General features: G+C 47.8%; 1 protein-coding gene across 1 annotated transcript in view; it reads left to right on the forward strand.

The window, feature by feature from the left end:
* SLC35D2 (solute carrier family 35 member D2) overlaps window positions 1–20,592 on the forward strand; it is a 389,027-nt gene that overhangs the window by 323,625 nt on the left and 44,810 nt on the right. The gene's annotated exons all lie outside the window — the stretch shown is intronic.

Raw genomic sequence — 20,592 nt, forward strand, 5'->3', positions numbered from 1 at the left:
TCATTGTCCCAATAGATCCAGTGGGCCCCTGCGGTGTCTCCTGCGCTCTGGGCGAGCGCTTGCTGTCGCAGTCCCTCGAGGGAGGGACATGTCTTTTGCTCTTGCCGGAATTGTTCTTGGGTGGGCCCCCCTTCCTGACGCCACTGAGCCAGGTCCGGAAGGTCTTGGGGCTGAGCGGGCTCTTCTTGGGATTGTTCCGGGTTGTCGGTAGGGATGGAGTCTCCCTCCAGAGCGATCGGGGGAGGAGGTGCTGGCCATGCGGGTTCTTCAGATCTAGGGATGGTGTCGGCGGCCATGGACCGGGTTGTTACGCACGCCCAGCCCGGGAGGCCTAACATCCCCAGGTGCTCTCTTCTTTCAACGGCTGCCCACGGGGAACTCTCGAGATCGTTCCCCAGGAGGCAGTCCACGGGGGCATCGTCGCGGACAGTCACTTTTAGCATCCCGGACACTCCTCCCCATTCGAAGGGGACGCAGGCCATCCGACACAGGCTCTCCGAATTGTCGGCCGATCGGACGGGGCAAAGAACATTTGGCAGGATTTGTTCTGGGGTCACCAGGTGACAACGGACGGCCGTCACACTGGCCCCTGTGTCACGCAGGGCTTCGGCCTTACGCCCATTTATGTTCACCCACTGGCTGTACTTCCTGGTGTTGGCTGGTAGGGGAGCCCGCGGGATCAGGTCTCTCCCCCCTAGGCAGGCCAGGGTCATGGCGGCAGGTTCCCACTCGGGCTGCTCCTGCTCGTACTCTTCAGGTCCTTCGGAAACTTGCTCTTCTCCTAGGGCGGCGGCAGCCACCTGGCCGGGCCCGGGGGTCTGGTTCTTTGGGCAGGTCGGGTCACTGGCATAGTGGCCGACTCGCTGGCATCGATGACACGTAACGTTGGCTCGGAACCCCGGGCGCATCGGGGGGTTGCCCCGGCCGGCCGGGGGCGGGGTGTAGTTTGCGGGAGCGGCTGGGACGGCGTCTCTCCCCCGGCCCGGGCCTCCTCCTCCTCCTCGGGGACGATGATGACCTTGGTTGGTTCTGTTCTGCTCGTTGGGCCCACTTCGGGCCACTCGGGTGCTCTCCCATCGGTCAGCCTCGGCGGCGAGCTGCCGGGGGTCAGTCAATTTACTGTCGAGGAGGTGCTGCCTGAGCTCGACGAAGCAGTTGTTGGAGAGGTGCTCCCACACAATGAGGTTGAAGAGCTGTTCGTAGGTTGTTACGTTGCTACCCTTGATCCATCCCTCGAAGGCTCGGCTGAAATAGTTCACATATTCTATCCAGGTTGTACCCGGGATGCGGGTGCAGTTGCGGAACCTCTGGCGGTACATCTCGGACGTCAGCCCATATCGACTGAGGAGGGCGGCCTTCATGTGGTCATAGGACGTCATTTGATGGTCCGGAAGCTGCAGCAGGGCATCACGGCCTTCATTGACGAATCTCCCCCATAGACCGGCTCCCCAGTCACTTCGAGCGATCCGGTGGGCAGTCATGGCGATCTCGTAGGCCTTGAACCACTGCTGTATGTCGTCGTTCCGAAAATATTCCCGGACCACATCTTTGGGGATGTGGACCTTCTGTTCGGTAGTACCTGGGGGGCGCGGTTGTTCGGGCACCCCTAGGTCTTTGTTCTGTTTGCGCATCTCTATCTCCGCTAGCTTGCACTCGTGTTCGTATGCCAGTCTTTTTTCTTCGAGTTCTCTCTGCCTCTGCTTCTCCTCTCGCTCTTCTTGGAGCCGTAAGTGTTCTAAGTTCATTTTTTGTTCTGCCAGTTTCAATTCTCCGTCTAATTTGAGCCGTGCCAGCTCTAACTCGTGAAGTCTATTTTTCTCTCGTTCTCGGATCTCTTCCCGGGAGAGATCCGTTCTCCTTTCTTCTGTCAGAGTGGTGTTTGGTTCCGGGGCTTCGGCGGTATTCGTCTCTGCCCAGGATTCTAGGGCGTGATTGAAGTCCTCTTTCGTGCTCAGACCGGTGGTAGCAATGCCTAGTTCTATGCAAAATTGTTTTAGCTCTCGGTGGTTGTACTCTTCCAGTTTTTCCATCTGGAATTTCTCTGCAGATCCGCTCTCTCTGGTCGTCATTGTGGATTAGTCGTAGGGTGAGTTACTCTCTGTACGGTTACGCGTTGGTTCGGATCGCGCCGCTGGCCACCAATGTTAGACGGGGACCTGGAGGGTCGGCCGAGCACAAGGGGAGAGGCCTCCGGTGAGGGCCGTCTCCAGCGATCGTACAGACGAGTAACTTCCCCCCCACAGATGGACGCCACACGAAGATCAGCTTAACACCTTTTATAGGCAATTCTTTGAGTAAGGTGGTACGATACAAGGAGATTAGGACACGATGATCCTCTCAATTCTAGTCTCTATTAGGGAAAGGGGGTAGCGGGACAGTCTTGGTACCTACAGGTACTGAGGTGAAACGGTGGTAGCTCACAATCCTCGAGCTCGGCGTTCGGACGGGTCAGACCGCGGCAGCGCCAGCAGGTCCCGAAGAGGTTGTAGGTGGCAACGGGCCGCAGCAGCGCCAGCAGGTCCCAACGAGGATGACGGTTACAACGGGCCACGGCAGCGCCAGCAGGTCCCACGAGGATGAAGGTTGCAGAAGGCCGCGGCAGCGCCAGCAGGCAGGACAATAGTTCACAAGGCAGGGCTGCGGCAGCGCCAGCAGTCCGTCAAGGATGAGTTCTTCTCGGTGTCTCTTGACTCCAGGATACAACTCCCTTCCTGCTCTGGGGCTGCCTCAGTTATAGGTCTGGCGCCCTTTGATGTCCGGACCCTCGCACTGGGAGGTCGGGAGGTCCGGGATGAGGGAGTCCAGACACCCAGCAGGGGGGTGGAGCCAGCACTCGGGGAGGCTGGGGGCGATCGGCCCCTGGCGGGGGGAGAGCCATCGACACTTCTTTCTCCCATTAACCTGCCAAGTGGTCCGTTCACCTCCTGGGTGGATGGTGGTGCCGGGATGTCGGGGCCCGGCCAGGCCCAGGGTTGGGGTCGAGCCGAGGCCACGCGGCCGCGTGGTGCAGTGTCCAAGATGGCGGCTGGGCCGGGCAATGGGGTTGACGGGGGCCTGGGCCCGTGGCACAGAGATGTCCGGGGGCAGGCGTCCCGGAGGGGGACGGGTTGCGAGTTGCTTCTGCGGGTATTCCCCGGAGAGCCGATGTCTGGGCCCTGTCATGCGGGGAGGGAGCGAGCCCTTCGTGGGGCCTGTCCAACAACAGATAAACAAATTTGCTCCAATTTACTTTGAGAATTGCACCTGTCCAAGACAATGTTTAAAAGCAGAATGGTCGCATGAGGGAAGTGGACATTTTTGAAAGATGACAGCTCCAGCTCATATTGCTATTCAGTTGCTGACCACGAGCGGGAGGAGGGAGATTGTCTTGGCATGCCCGGTGATGAGGCATCAGAGAAGAATTCCTAGCCTTTTCATGACATTATTCCTGTTCAGGGTTGGTGGGGATGATCTCACATCCTCTGCACTCATGTACTCCTTCCCCATGGACAAATGTGTGTTCCCTGTGGTTCTTTCCAGAGCACCAGTGGTAGCAAAGCTGGCATTTTACAGGTTAGAAAGTCCTGACGACTGCACCAGATGCAGCTGTGCATCATTTCACTGAACCAGTGGTGAGGCAAGTGTGTAGCCTGTGCACACAATTACAGTGTACTGGGATAGAAATGTCAAACTGCAAATTTGCGAACTCTACAACAGTAAATGTCCAATATACACTCATATGCCATTGCAGACTAGCTAATATAGACAAAAAAGCCACGATACCAGAAACACTGATCATACAGCATAAATCAGAATGGCACTATAAAATTAAAGCAGTGCTCAGGATTAGGGGCATGAGGAGAAATACCACCAATGGGCCGTGTGTGTGGCTTGCAGTTAACCCAGACCCCAAAGTTAACCCAGAGTCCCAGACCCCAAAGGACATAGGGTCCGAGACATATTTTGACTGACAGCCATGTAGATGGAGTAAATTACTCCATCCGCATGATGGAAGGGCCGCCAGACAAATTTATAACTGATCGCCAAGCAGCTGGTCATTTATAATGCATTGGCAGGAACTGCATCAGGGGGTTCCTGTTAATGCATATCACTGTTTGGTACAAGGCTGCATCACCATGATGCAGACCTGCACCAAACAGTTTTCTTTTTTTTTGTCAAAAGTAAATCCCAAAACAAGATTTACTTAAAAAAAAAAATGCTCCCTTTGCCAGTCATCTCCCATGGTAGGGGGAGCCCTACTACGATTTAACAGTTCCTCATCGCCAGGGTTTGCTGGCCGTGACAAAAAGTAAACAAATTGGTTAGTTGTCCACCCATCTTGATTGAATGGGAGGACATCTAGCTATTTCTCTGACAGCTCTTACTCTGTCGGGCTGTCAGGGAGGTTTGGGTATGGTGGTGACAGATTATTTACATCGGGGGTGGACCTTCATATTGGTGGTATGTATAATCTGTCGCGGTTTCAACAGAGTATACACACTTCCAACATTTAAATTGGGCCTATAATCTGGAAAGAGCATTGTCTATCATTGACCTTGTTTTAGCTTAAAATTCCAAATATGTTATAGTGGACTGAATGATTGATCTTAATCTAGAAACATACAATGAGCAGTGCATACCAGCTCAGTGGCAATACCAAAACACAATAAAACATAAGACTCTCAGCTCCATACACAATAACAACTGCCACTGTTGGGCCTGGCCTATCTGCAGGGCCACCCCCCAATGTTTTGTCTTCACCCTCCTACTTTTCTGATCGCTCAGCATGATGGTAGTTTTAAATCTGCCAATTCGACTTGACGAAATAGGCCCCCTTTCCAAGCCTAAACTCCTGTTTTTTGCTTATAAGTCATCCCTAAGGTAGGTCCTAGGCAGCCCATAGGACAGGACACATTGGAATTAAAAGTGTGGACATGTACTTTCAAATTTTACATGTCCATGAAGTGAAAAATTCCTACATTTGTATTTCACTACTGTGAGGCTTACTCCTTCCATCATATAACATTGGGTTTATTATTAGATTTAATAAGCGATTACTTTTGATTAAGAGAGCAGGGGGAGAAAGTTCCTCAGCATTCTCATCAACCCGAAACAAACCCCAGCAATCGTTTGGACTTGAGCCTTCATAGATAGGGCAGCATCCAATTTAACCCCCAGATTTTTGACAGTGGTAACTGAAGACGAGGGGGGAGACATGTCCTGCGGCCACCAGATATGCCAAGCTTCCTACTGACGCGTACCGAAGAAGAGGAGGAGAGGAGTTGGCCTAACGGCTAGGGCGCTCGACCTCGGACCTGGGGATCTGGGTTCGAGTCTCAGTAACGACGCCAAAACCTCCTGTGATTCTGGGAAAATCACTTAATCTCCCCGTGCCTAAAATGAATGTGTGTCCTCATGTAACGTAACTGGTGATATGTAAAGTGAGCGCTCTGATACCTGATTCGGTTCGGGTCTAGTTCGCGCTATATAAAACTCTGAAAAAAAATAAATAAATAAGATAATCTCTGACTTTTCAGAGTTACACTTCAATTGGTTATGTCTGAGCCAGGAAAAAACTTCACAAAGGCAGATGTTAATCAAATTTCCATTGAACTCGACACCCTTCTCGCACATGAACAACAGTTGAGTGTCGTTCGCATACAACACTATTTTGGCACTGTATTTCTCGGTGCGAAGGGCAAGAGGGGCCATATACAAATTGAACAAAGTTGGACTCAAAATAGAGCCCTGTGGAACCCTGACATTCATGGGAGGGATTGCCGCTGTGAATGGTGGAGACCAGATAGTTTTTGAGTGGGTATTTAAGAAAGACATGAACCATCTCACTACTGTGCCTCCGATACCGCCCTCCATGAGTCTTTGCAATAGTCTATTGTGGGGCACGGTATCGAAGGCAGCAGAGAGGTCCAACAACACCAAGACCGCATAACCTCCTCTATCCAGTGTGGCTTTTATTGTTTCAGCAACTTCTAGCAGGGCGGCTTCAGTGCTGAAATTAGCTCTGAAACGCGTCTGGCTTGGGTGCAAGAGATGATTGGCCTCCACATAATTCGTGGTGACTTCATTGACATATTTCTCTAAGACCTTGGAGAAGAAAGGCAGGAGGGATATAGGTCTGTAGTCACTGGTGACTCCGGGGTCCACCATAGGTTTCTTTAACAGCGGGAGAATTTTGGCGTGTTTCCAAGTTTGTGGCATGTGCCCCTCCCGATGGGCGGTGTTCAAAATCAGGTTAACTACAGGGTTAATCACTTCTGCAATGGAAGACAGTACTTTTACTGGACATGGATCTGATGGTGAGCCAGACTTCAGAGTTTTCACGAGTGTCAGGGATTGCTCCAAAGTAATCACAGGGAACTTCATAAGGGAGGAATCAGTGTGGAGACACATGTCAGGGGGTGGACTGAGGGCTGCCTCTAAATCTGGCAGCAGAGTTTCGACGGAGTCCTGAATGTTTTAATTTTATCGTGGAAAAAACAAGCCATAGGACTGGTCCAGTTGCTCGTGGGAACAAACGGGTGACTAATTGTCATAGAAGAGGAGAAACTTTTTACAATATTAAAAAGTTCTCTACTTTTATTGCCCGCCTGATCAATTTTTGTAGAGAAGAAGAGTTTCTTTCCCTCATGGACTTTCCTGTAATGGTCTTTCAACACTTGTTTATAGATGGATTTATCAGTGGGTCTATAGTTCCTCACCACACTCTTTCAAGGTGTTTACATGCACTTTTACTTTCCCTTAGTGCTTCCGTAAACCAAGGGGCAGAAACTCGGATAGATTTAGCTGCGCTTGTGGAGGGGGGGGCAAGTTCAAGGGCTCAGAGTTGTAGTCAATCCTCTAGGGACTCCACATCCTGTTCGAGATTGCCACAAAGGGGAATTGGGAGGCGACTCAGGTCACACTGTATTGCCTCTGGCGAGATCAAATGAAAGGGCCTAAAACTTCTGCTGACACAGGTTTTGGCCTGTAATTGAGACCTGTCTGGCTCCCTACATTCTTTAACACCTACCAAATGGTGGTCTGACCAGGTTAAAGCGAGAGGGGCATTTATTTCGATCCGGTTCGATGAAAAAGCCTGGTCCAGTGTGTGCCCTTTTTCATGGGTGGAAAGACAGACATACAGGGTTAGACTAAGAATGTCAAGGGATTTACACAACCTCATAGACTCAGGTTCCATGGACTTATCCATATGGATATTAAAATCACCAAGGACCAGACAATGGTTGTATTTGGCAGCTATGGGAGAGATAGCATGGCTAATAGACTCCAAAATTTCTCTGCCGTCCCACGGGGGCGGTAGATTACTACCCCTGCGATGTACTGATGGGACGAGACGGTCAGAAGAAAGCCCAAGCTCTCAGCCCCCTCTATCTCCATGATCGATAAAGGCACACAGCAGAGGGAGCTCCTGAAGATTAAGGCTACACCTCCACCTCTCCCTGTGGGACGGTCCTTCTTTAGGATCTGATAACCCAGGGGAATCGCGCTATGAATAGTGGGGTTGGAGGCTTCTGTTAGCCATGTTTCTGTTAGAAACATCAGATCAGGGGTGGAATCGGCTAACAAATCGTAGAGTTGAAGTTCATGTTTTTTTTTATAGAACGTGTGTTCAGTAAGAAAGCCTTCAGGTAGTTAACTGTACCACCCAGCTTATTTTTATGAATGCCAGTATTGGGTTTTATCAGTTCGTGCTTGCCCTGGGGGCAGCGCATTCATCGTAATAGGGTGTATTTTCATTGTTTAGCTGGTCACACCTTTTTAAAGGTGTGACTTGCGCGAACAATGAAAATACACTTATTGCTCCAAATACCAAGGTTTGCCTCCAGGATGTCAGTGCTAGCATTTGTCCATGGGTGCTACGTATGCCAATAGTTACCTCTAGTATGTCATTGTCAGTATTTTTGCCACTGGTACCTGTTATGCCAGCAATTACCTCTTGTACGCCACTACCAAGTTTTACATTAGTATGTCATTACCGATCATTACTATAGTCTGTCAGTGCAAAGTATCACCTCTTGTATGCCAGTCCCAAGTATTATCTCTTGCATGCTAGTGCACAGTATTACCTCTACCATGACAATGGCAGTTCGTATTCACGTGTGCTGTTATCCTAAGAGTTGTATCCACTACACCAGCACAATCAGTTTGTAATGTGTTCCTCTGTAAGCCAGGAATTGGCTTCAGTATGGCAGAGACATATTGAGAAAAGTTTGAAAAAGTTGCCCGTTGGCTAGAAAGGTTTAACTCTTTTGTATATCTCAGCCATTTGAAATTGCAATTTCTGTCAATCACATTTGAATTTTCAATGAATTTGATTAGCAAATGAAGGTGATCGAATTGTTTTTCTGCCACCTCGAAAATCCTGATTTTGATCAAAATCGCAGTTTTAACATTGTAGAAAAAAATCCACATCAAAGGGAGGCACTATGAGAAGTGCCTACAATAAGTACATGAGTGCTAGGGGCTAGTGAAAGGCATAGATGGAAAGTGGGAGTGAAATGGAAAAACTTATTGATTTAATACGGTAAAATCGTTATTAGGTAACTGTCATTTTGTATTTAGAAATGGATATAAAAAATGGTAATTTCATAAAAGTCACACATTCGGAAATTCATGATTTCCATAGGAATTGTGATTTTTAACTGAAAATGGTAAAGTAATCAAGGCTTTGGTCGGGGAAGATTCTGGTAAAGATAGGTTAATGGCTGGTGAATGCAGTGCATCAGAAAAGAATCCGACAATAATTGAAAAATGAACGCAGTTAGATTTTAGTTATGAGGCACATGAAAGTCGAGAAAGCCCTGAAATTCGCCAGTTAAGTCATGCAATGCTTTGCACCCACCATGCCCACCATAACTCATGACACCTGCCATGCTCAGTACTCCGCTTTGCCAATGGCATGTGAAAAAAGCTGTCTACCAAAAGCAAAGCATGGCGAGGTGAATCATAGATATACCTAAATAAAGACAACTTGCAACCCAGAGATGAGAGCTGTCTTATATTGTCGTTTAAGACTATCAACTCTGTGCACAGTCTGGGCAGCCTATTTCCACAGTTTAGAGCCAGTGAAAACAGCATGAAAAAGTATAGTGCATTATACTCCACCACATTTTAAGGAAAGGCTGAAACATCCTTGAATGCTTACATATTTTATTACTTTTCAAACTTAAATGTATCTAAAATGTATGCTATCAAATCAGTGTGGTTTGGTTGGCAGTCCTGAAAATAGATTGTCTGTAACATTAGAATAGCCATATAGCTTAGATAATAAATCCTTTAGTATATGTCTATTATACCACATGGTCTGAAATCCGGCAATAATACACTGCTACTTAACAACAACCATCTGATTCTAGTGACAGTAATATCGTTTGCCTTGTGTCTTACCTACTATTTCTTGCAAAGATTCTACAGAGCTGTTTTGACACATAGCTCAAATAATTTATCAATGATACGTTAAACAGTTTACTGAATGATCTGTAATGTGGCTTCCAATGAGGATGCAGCACCAAGATGGTCTGGTACTTGCAATTGATAATGTGCTGTGTATTATCGGTGACTGCTGCCCGTGGAGTGTTCTTAACATGCCAGCCGCATTCAATACAGTAAACAGCAGCTCTTTGATTGAATTTCTTAAAGCCCACATTGGATTTGAGCCTATGCAACCAAGCAACTCTATCTCAAACCCCGTCCATTACCATCTAGGTTTCCCTCACAGTTCCATTTTTATTCTCATTATCTTTAATGTGTACCTGTAACATCTGGGGGAATTAATGAAAATCTCACCATAATGCAGATGATATGCAATTATGCGTGAAAGCCGCAGCTCCTGACAATGTGCGGGCATTTTGATGACATCCAGGACAGGAGGCATATGTCATTCGAACCTAACCACCTTAAATCAGAGTTTCTGCTCTTCTTTCCTTGTAACTCCTATATTTCACTTTAATCCTTGCTCAATTCTTTTAACATAACATACTGCAAACCATCCATCACAGATGATGCCATCAAATCCCTTGGTTTAAGTCTGAAGCAAAGTCTCAGCATTCACAAGCACATATACAACATGGCAAAAATTTTAATTTTCAATTCAGGTTCTTGCAAAGGATAGAACCTCACTTTCGCAAAGATTACATCAAAGTCCTACCTAGACCAGAGTAGAGAATTCCCTACTGTACAGCTGAACTTTACAGACATTTGGGTAGTGTTTCACATGCAGAGTAGGATTTGTTGTGACTCCTTCTAGACACTCGTTTGGGCCATATACGATTGTTGTTGGGAAAATTCTGCCCTGTAATAAGCAGTTAAAGAGCAGTCATCAGCCTTTCTTATCTTTGTGTGTTTTGTCAACTAAAAAACCTTCCAGTCTTCCTAATAAGATGCCCAATGCCTTGGTTTTAATGTCAGCAAAATGAAGTATTGTTGGGGAAAGGCACAGGATGGCACCTGACAATTGTCCAGTATCAAACTGTTTGTCTCTTGGTTGAACTTTATGTCTCTTTGTGGGAGTGAGTGCCTATAGAACCCACGCTTTATTATGGCATTGATACCCCAATGTTAAAAGATGTTAGTGTAACACACTTACCCATGGCCATTGGTTTTTGATCGTGTGCCAATGACCTGGTGGCTTCTTACCTTTCTTGCTGCCTATGTGGGCTTCAATGATCATCTGTAGAAGTATCTGTAAACCAAAGCAAACATTGTCTCCATCATTGTGTGAGTCCTTCGCCCTACTAAGAATTCACCACAAAACAAAGATAACACTGAGACTTTTCGGCACCATTGTGTGACCCTAATTTAAACCAACAATGGAACTTCCCCCTTTCAAAGCATCCTGAGTAGTTGCGCTTGTTTTATCATCCCACCAGAAGCCATATGCCCCATCCATGACCTCAATTATTCCCTCATTTGTCATTGTGCCAAGTCACCAAGAGGAAACCTGCAGACTGGTCCTGGTCATATGACCTAGCTCCTGTCTCCCGATGTCCAGCTCAATGCAGATTTTAAATGGCTGCTTCCTTTTCTTTTTTATGTAGTCTCTTGGTGAGATTTGAAGTGTCTGCGTCACACCATTTCAAGGGTTCCTGTTTTCGTTTAGTGGGTTCCTATCCAAGTCAATCCACATCACTGATAGTCATAGGCTCGTCCTTGGGGATTCCCATAATCCTCTGTGCCTCCACCAAAGATTTAGGTCCCGATTCATAAAGGTAAACTTAGACTCAATAAAAATTAATTGAAACCTAAAATGAATTGAAACCTAAAAAAATAAGAAGTTACATTAAGATACAGTAATTACCTCCTCCGCTGTAACTAGTGGCCCACAATAAAATTGCTAGTGATCTTAAGAGATAAAAAGAAATGGGAATGCAGATGCTACAGCTACGAAATTACAAAAACGAAGGCTGAGGATCTCAGTAGTATTTACAGAAAATGTGCTAACAGTTCAGTTTCAAATGTAGTAAAGGGAACAACTAGACCCGAAATTAGGGGCCTATTAGAATGGCGGACGGACCTGCGTCCGTCCGCCACCCCAGAGGTGGAGGGACCGTCCGCAGGGGCAGTGGCGGTCCCTCCGTGCGAATTAGGATGTGACCGCCACCCAGGCGGTCACATCCTGTATTTTTAACAATGCGGCGAGTGCTGCTTGAAGCAGCACCCGCAGCAATGTTAAAACTGCAAGCAGTGCATTTGCATGCACAATGAGGCAGGCACTGCGCGGTGCCTGCCGCTTTGTGCATGCAAATGCAGGGGGGTACCATAGGTACCCCCCATGTGCACACACCCCCCCTTCACCCTGGGGGCCCGTAGCGGGCCCCCAAAGAAAAGACCGTATGCCTTTTTGTGGCGGTATTGCCGCCGCGGAAAGGCATGTCCCAGGGCAAATCCTAATATGGCTGCCGGTGTCTGATAGACACCGCCGCCATGCTAGAGCTTTTACGCCGCGTCTCGCGGCTGAAAAGTGGCGGACGGTCTCCCCGTCCGCCGATGACCCCCCAGCCATCCTAATCTGGCGGGGGGTCTGCACACACACCGCAGCGGTGAATCCGCATCCTCCGGGCCGGCGGTGGCTTCCGCCAGCCCGGAGGATGCGGATTCACCGCAATCATAATCGGCCCCTTCGTTTTATCCATTATCTATAGGAATAAATAGTAACAAGTACTACTGAAAAACTTACCCTAATTCATGTAATTCATACTGGCCACTTTGTTGTCAATGCGGAGGAGAAGGGAGTTATGACTAGAATCCAGGATATCATAGATGTAGAGGGAGGTCATTGACAAGTGGTGTTTCCTCCCGTTGGTTTTAGAGAAGCACATCCAAGTTCGCTGTCCTTATTGTCTTGATTGACTGCATAGATTGGGAACACAGGTTGATGATACTCGTCTATCTGGATACAAAACGACCCCTTCTGACAGTTTATTAAGCTTACAGGGTGTAAAACAAGAGTAAAGCCTACTGGCTCCTGAACTGCATCTGCACGTTCCATTTGGTCTTTTCTAAACCCAGTAAGAAGCCTGCGGCAGAAGGAGCATACCTTTTCCCGGTTTACCAAAGAATCATACATTCTGACAGCTTTTCAGGGTTTATAGTGTGACAGCACAAGAGTGATGCTCAGGAACTATGAAGGCTTCCTAAAGATGCTGACACCAACTAAATACAATTACATTGTTCGAGAAAACAGGTCTACTCATGGGGCTAATAAACAACTTGGATCAGAGAGCATTGTTTTATAATCTGCACCATTGTCAAACGCATTGAAACTTATGACCACCAATTATTAGCAACTGCATACTTCAGAAATCTTTTTATAAAATACATTTTTGGTCTAAAAGATACCTTGCTGGTCGTAAAACGAATCCAGTTCATTCAATAGTTCTAAAGATCCATATGTACCCAGCTCAAACGATAGTTACACAAGTACATTCACATGTGATATGAAAACCTATTATGATCGGTCGCTCTTAAAAACGGGTGAACCTTTTTCATCACCATAATAAAATAAAATCACCACCATCTGCTTGTTGAAATGTTCAATCTGAACTTCTCTGCTTCACATTTATAAGATCAATCATTCTCACCCACGATGAAGTTAATAAATAGTAATCCCCTATTGACAATTACATTTTCATGTAAATCACATTGTAACCAGGACCACATAGAGAAAACCTTAGCACAGATTTTACAAGGAATTTACAAGTAACAATTCCACAAAAACAGCTGACTATTCAGGTACTCAACATAAAATGACAGGTGAATACAACTTCTGGGTAGTATCCAAGATGTAAACTAATACGCCACCTTAGAGGTACTTAATAATATCCAATATCTGATTGCCACTGTATTAAAATCAAAAATACAACACATCGGGAAGACTAAAGTTCAGCAAGCAATTTGTTTATTAAGATTTTCACATTTCCTGGTGGTTGTTGCATCATTGATATACCATAACATTTAATTACAGGTATTTGATTAACACTTTGCTTTTATCTTATATCAACACAACTTGGGTAGGCTGACTTACATCTGTCCTGGAGTCATCCTCCCGCTTGGCCTGACATGTTGTAATATGTCATGCGGTGTCCCGTTGGGCAGGTATCCTGGGGGTGTGAGTTGGTATTTCCCCTTCGACTTTACCCCTGTCAGTCATCCAAGGATTCAGGAATGTATTCCTTGACGGGTGATTTAGTTTCAAAACAAATCAAAGGGGGAAAACAAACCTGTGAACTGTGGGGGAAGATCAGGTGTGAGGGGAAAATAGGAGCTATCGGAGGAAGCTTCGCGGTGTGAAGTGTCGTGACTGGCTGTGATAGTCTGCTATCGTGTCAATGGGTGCTCAAGGGGGAAGGGAGGGACGGTCTGCGGGACCTCATAGGAGCGTGTCTAAACTGTCTTAGATATCGCTTTGATGATAAATGTTATATAGTTATTTTGGGGGATCCAGTTCTTGTGCTTTGAGGGGCAGGGATGGCCATGGAGATTGGGGTTACGAGGCGTCTGGAGTCCCCACCACTGTCGTTTCCTGTATAAACTGAAAAAGCATCTGTGCCCATTCCATTAAGACTGGATATGTGTGTGTCCCTTTCACTTCCTCATCTCTGAGTGCCTCTTCCTCCGCTGCTCCCCATTTTTTCATAGCACCCACCCATGCCTCCACTGGGGGCCCCCTGGGGCTTACAAATGCATGGCTATTCCCCCTTTGCGAGAAGCAGGGCCAGGGACACGAAACGCCATTGCAACTTATCGTTTTTCTTTTGACGACAGACTCCCAAGGCACAAGCCTCCCATGTGGATGTGTTCGAGAGATAGGTCGTCACTTGGAGTGCCTGTTGTACCTTGTCCCAGTACTGCCGGAGTACCGGGTAGTCCCAGAACATATACTTAAAATCTGCCTCCTGGGCTTGACAGCGGGGGCGAGCAAATTGCGTGTCGGGGTAAAATCGGTGTAGCCGGTGAGGAGTTAGATATGCTCGGTGTAGGATATTATACTGTATGTTTTTGAAAAGCGCGTTCCTAGACACCTTTTTTGGGTATTCCAGCGCTTTCTCCCATTCTTTATCATGCAACGCTCGACCTATCTCATCCTCCAATGTGTGCCATAACGTGTCTAGGGGGGCTTCAATTAGCTCTCGAATTGCTTTGTAGTGCCAAGTGATTAGGTGTCTACCTGTACCCATACGAAGGATCGTGTGTAAGACCGGGTGTGTTGGGGGTTCCCCCTCCCAGACATCCCAGTAGCGTCAACCACTATCTAATATTTGCCTGTGTGTAAGGAATTGCCCCAGTGGGAGGTTGTACTGTTCCGTCAGTTGGGCATATGTCCTTAACTGCCCCTCGGCAAACAGGGACCAAATCTGGAAAGTCTCTGCAGTATAATATCTATCCTTCCGTGGGAAAGCCGCCAGCTGGAGCAACGGCGAATATAGGGCTGTGTCCTTTGACATGCGATGTATTCGCATCATACATCTGCGGGCTACAGAAACCTGCAGGGGATATGTACGGGAGGGTTTGGTCCCTGGCAACAATAGTCGGCCTTCATCAGTAATTGTTTCTCCTATATGGTGCTCCGCCACCCAATGAGATAGCCATTGGAGTTGTGCCACGAGGAAGTACGCCTCAAATGATGGAGCTCCCAGGCCCCGTCCGGTTGTGGGCAATTGTAGCTTGTTTAGGGCTATCCTATGTCGCCTATCTCCCCAAATCAGTGTTGTTAGCAACGTATCCAGTTACCTAAAGAAGGAGCGCAGCGGTACGACCGGGAGGTTTGTGAAATGATATAACAATCTGGGGACCATAATAATTTTTGCGAGGGCTACATGCCTAATGGGAGTCAGAGGCAAAGTGTTAAAAAAATTGACCGCTGTTCGAGCCCGGCCAATGTCCTTTGGTGGTTCCCTTCATACAGGTCAGTCGGAGAGTCATATAGGCACACTCCCAAATAACAGGGGGCCATGGCGCTCCAGGCGGTAGGCTGGGTTCCCACTGTGATGTCTAGAGGTGCCGGATGGGGGCTAAGCGGGAAGATCGTAGATTTGTCCCAGTTTACTTTGAGACCAGAGGTTGGTTCAAATTCTTGCAGCGTCGACCATATTAGAGTGAGGTCACTGGTAATATCTCAGATGTGCGGAATCGGCGATAGGGATTCCCCATTCTCTCCCCTCCCTCCTTATTCGTATCGCTAAGGGTTCCAGTGCCAGGGTGAACAGAAGGGGAGACAGAGGGCATCCCTGCCTTGTCCCGCGTTCTACTGGAAAAGGCTCAGATATTAGTCTGCCTATTCTGACTCTGGAGGTGAGACCCCTATAGAGAAGTTGCATGTACGTCCGCAGGATAGGGCCTACATTGACCTTCTGGAGGACTGCAAACAGATGCGGCCATAATAAGGTATCAAAGGCCTTTTCCAGGTCCGAAATCAAGCATTCTGCCCGTGGAAAACAATCTTTTACCTGGTCCTGGATGTGGAACAGCCTACGCAAGGTGTTGCGCCTTGGGACAGACCCACATTGATCTGGGTGTACCAGCGCTGGTAGGATTTGACTATAGCAATCCGCCAGTATCTTACCTAAAATTTTGCAGTCCGTATTCAGCAGAGCGATTGGTCTATAGGACGCAGGTAATGTTGGGTCTCTATGTGGTTTCGGGAACGTTACTAAAGTCGACTCGCGGAGCGAGCACGGGAGCTCTCCTCTGGTCAACGTGTCGTCGAACATGGCCACCAGCCGGGGCACCAGCTGGGTTGCAAAGGTGCTATAGTATTCTAATGGGATTCCATCCATTCCCGGGGCTTTGTTGCCAGCCAGTGTCCTAATTGCACGTGTTATGTCCGGGGGTTTTTGCGTCTAGTTTGGTCTGCTGAGGAGATGCTGGGCATGGTTGATGGGCCTAGGAAATGAGTCAGTACCTGGTGTTGCGTTTGTGCCGGATGTAGGAGAGTAGGGTCTGCTATCCTATGGCCACCCATTTTTTTTGCTTTTTGCTTCACTGGTTTTTGACTTAATGTGGCTGTGGGCCTGCTAATCAGACCCACAGCCCTGCTGTTCTCTCTCTAAATGTCACACCATGTACTTTAGGTACATCACCAATTGGGATTTGGGTCACTCTTACCCCGTACCATGTACAGTGTACTATAGGTACCCAGGGCATAGGTGCACCCAAGGCCTACCAGGGGCTGCAGCATATCTTTTGCCACCCCTGGCTGGCCATCCAAACTGACACAACTGGCTGATCACTCAGCTGGGGCAAGGTCGTGTAATCACCCCTTGCTTAGATATAGTATTCCTATGTCTAACCTTAAATCTGGACACATATGCACCTATAAGTCACTCCTGAGGCAGGCCTTAACAATCCTGAAAGCAGAGTGCTTGGTTTTATGTGAGATGGTGCTCTAGCATGAGCTGAGCCTATCTGCAGCTTTCGGAACCATGTCCTTATAGCTGTTCCAGGATATTGCCATACCATATACTCTTAAGTGCATTATAATCCTCGTGGTTATTGCTAACTTTGGTTTGGCTTTATCAAAACATGTCGTGTAAGGTGTCATACACTTTGGAATACTACCCCCTCACCAGTTCTGGCGACGGGGGTAGCATTCCACCATTCTAGAGGGAGAAGACATTTTACTTCCATTAATCCCGGTTAAAGTTAACCAGAGCCTCAGCATCACAAAATGGATGCTGCTGCCACATACACAAGTCTGACCTCCTGCTGCTGGGAGCCCTTCCAGCGAGGGAGGCTTGGACAATAGGTTTCCTGTCACAGGGAGGTGCTAGCACCACCCCAGACAGAAGATAGTGGATTGGGGCAGGGAGGGCTGAATGAAATGAGACACTGTCTGGGGCACACAAGTTGTCCCATGCATAGTCCAGTTCAAACCGGTGCTGGGGCACTCCAGTCCCAGCTCTGGCACGAAACTGGACAAAGGGAAAGGGGTGTAACCACCCCCTTGCTGGGTCCCACCCATAGGAGGGACCTAGCAGGTAATTCAGCTCCTTGATTTGGAATAAAGGTAGGAGCTGTGTCCTTTGACTTTAGATAATCCTGACTGAAACTCTGATACAAAACTCTGGACCCTTCGACATCCTACTCGATGTAGAAGACTGAAGAATCTCCCTTCTGGTCAAGGAGTGACCACCCTGTGCAAGCAGGCACCATCAAGCGCTCATTGGTTTGCTTTGTCATTGCTCCCGCCGGAGCTTGAACACAGAGCCTAATAAGACCTGGACTTTCAGACATCCAACAGCCCGATCCACAGCCACAGCAAAGCTGAGCCCCGTGGAGGCAACGAGAGATGTGGGACCGGCCATCTTGGAAAGCCAGCAAATTGCTTTCCGTGCAACTTCTGAGGCACCCTCAAAGTTGTGCATTGGGGATTGAGAAGCCCCAGCCCAGAGCATCCTTTGCACCGAAGATCACCTCTCCACACTCACCGAGTGCTGCGTGGGGTCCTTTTGCATTTTCCTGCTTGACGTGTCTGTCCGGTCACTTGCCCATTCGCTAGTGGCCTCTGTGACGACGAACCTTTGAATTTCCAATGCTGTTCTGGTTGCTCCAGACTGACCCTTGCTCCCCTGAAAAGGAGCAGCCCATCAGACCTTGCTGGTCTGAATCAGAAGCCATCTTTGATTCCTGCATGGGTTGCATTTGCCAAGGCCTGTTGATTCCGAATCGAGAACCAACACCGCCATCAGCGAGAACCTTTGTGGGGCAGTCCGTGACCAGCTCCTGGTTGTCATCGACACCTCATGGTTCATGTGGCAGCGGAGACAAGCTTCACGACATCACCTGATCGCAACCCGACATCGCCTGGTTCCTTCCTGGTTCCTTCCTGGTCACTGGCTAGTGACCCAGACTCTGTCCCCTGTGCTTTCAGGTACTCTACATCTTCGATTCACCCTTGGATCCAACTGGACTCTTCTCTCCTGGTCGCCTGCAGCATCTTTTCTCCAAGGCTCCATAGAACTCCACGACAAAGCCCGACACACTTTGACACCTATGCACCCGCTTCCTGTGGGTGAGGTAACGCGAGTACTGCGGTGCTCCTGTAGAGATTTACACTCCTAGTGTCCTAGTTTTAAGTGGTTAAGTTCTAGTCCAGTCGGAAGACTTCCAAATCTGCAACTTTCTAACTTTACGCACCCATTGACTTCTATAGGTGCATGCGTGTGCATTTAAACACTGCACCCGCATCCTGTGGGCCTCCTGCTCCCTAACTACTGTTAGTCCAGTGTAGCCCCAGCAATTTCCAAGGCCCTAGGACTTACCATTGTTCTTGACGTGATACTTATACCACTATTTTAGTATATGGTTTTACGGGCCACCAGGGCCTATCCATATTTGTGCAACTTTTGTATGTTATATTAAGTTACTTGTTATACGCTTGTGCTCCTTTGCTCATAAAGAGATAAGGGGATTTATTTAGAAATAAATACATATATATTTTGAATATATAACCTGTGTGGTGTCCTTTCATTTGGTATTAAAAGGTTTGCATATGGTAAAACAGCTGGCTTCACATGCCCTCTTGAGTTTAGCCTAAGACGGCCTTTGTCCATGCTACCACTAGGATAGCTGGTCTATAAGGTTGACTTTACAACCATCACCATAAGGGTTTTTTGGACTGGTGCAAGGTGCTCACTAGAATAGTGAACATCATATACCAGGCCAACTTCTCACACCGGAGATTTATAAGTTTTGGAGTAAAAGCCCTGGAATACCTGTAGTATATCTACCTGAGAGTGTTTAGGATTCCCTTCTATGTCCTTGATTTCTGTCTTTTTTTACTAACCAAGCTAACAACGTCCCGGTTCTGTTACCCTCCCTGTGTATCCTTGGTTGCATAGGTCCTGAAGTTATATTTACGAAGATCGCGCAGGGTTTCAGCGTGTACTGTTTTAGCATGTGCAACTTGGGCTGGGGAGGCTACCCCTCTATCGCCAATCTTCCGATAGCTCTGCCAGTCGTGATTCTGCCTTTAGTAATGCACTTTCCAATGTTTTCCGTACGCCCACTATTTGTTGGATGCAATGCCCCCGGGCTTCGACTTTGAATGCATCCTACTCTACTAATGTGGAGGATGCTGTGCAGGTGTTCAGCGTAAAGTATTCTTGTATGTGATCCTCATGTGTTTGGCGGAATTCCTGATCTGTGAGGCACTCCCGTGGCAGCTTCAATGTCGGCACCGGGGGTGAGGCGGTATCCATCTAAGAGTGAGTATGTGCACGTCATGGTCTGAGACCACTCTGCCCAGGTAGTCTGTATACTGTACTTTTCGGAGAAGCGTTATCGAACACAGAAATCAGTCTAGTCTAACTCGGAAGTTGTGAGGGATAGATTTAAAGGAGTACATCCGTGTGGTTGGGTTCCAATGCCCAATGACCCACCCAATGCCGAAAGTGTTCTGTTAGTCTGTGCGCAGATGAATGTGCTTGTGGAGGGTGGGATCTGTCCAGGTTAACATCCAGGGCGCAGTTATAACCACCATTTTGCAGAAGCCAGCTGTGCCGCTAATGTCGCCTGTGAAGTGGCGATCCCCGCCTCTGCCTCTCACACGAGCGTGCCTGGTCACCCCACGGGGCACCGTCTGTCCGGCCGGCACAGGGTTTCCTCACTAGATTGTGGCATTAGGAAAACCTTAACTTCATTAATGCGCGAGATGCCGAGCGGAGCACTACGGAGATGCGTCCGCCATCGTGGTCGGCTTGGCCACGCCCCCGTTCTAAAGTTCAGCAAGCATTTATTGAAAAATAACAGGAATCAAAACAAAAGATCAAAGACAATTGTCATTTCAACTGGCCAGGGCTCTCATTAGGAAAGGGCCAGGTAGAGCTAAGAGCTAAAATAACATGCAGCATCAACCTAGTGTATTTATACAATTTCTCTCAATACAAGTCAATGTAATATGAGAATGTGACAGAAACATGTTGTTTTCCGCAGAAACTTATCTAATGTGTAGGTGTAAGCAGTGCTTATGTGAAAAAATAAGTGCCGGGGCTCTTGTGAGGTCACTGCAGCTTGCACCACACATTGCCCCTTCCATGCTGCCTATGATAGTAACAACACAATTACTAAACATCACACTCCTACAAGTGTGACAAT

This window comes from Lissotriton helveticus, chromosome 2_1 (assembly GCF_964261635.1).
Source record: "Lissotriton helveticus chromosome 2_1, aLisHel1.1, whole genome shotgun sequence".
Classification (NCBI taxonomy): domain Eukaryota; kingdom Metazoa; phylum Chordata; class Amphibia; order Caudata; family Salamandridae; genus Lissotriton; species Lissotriton helveticus.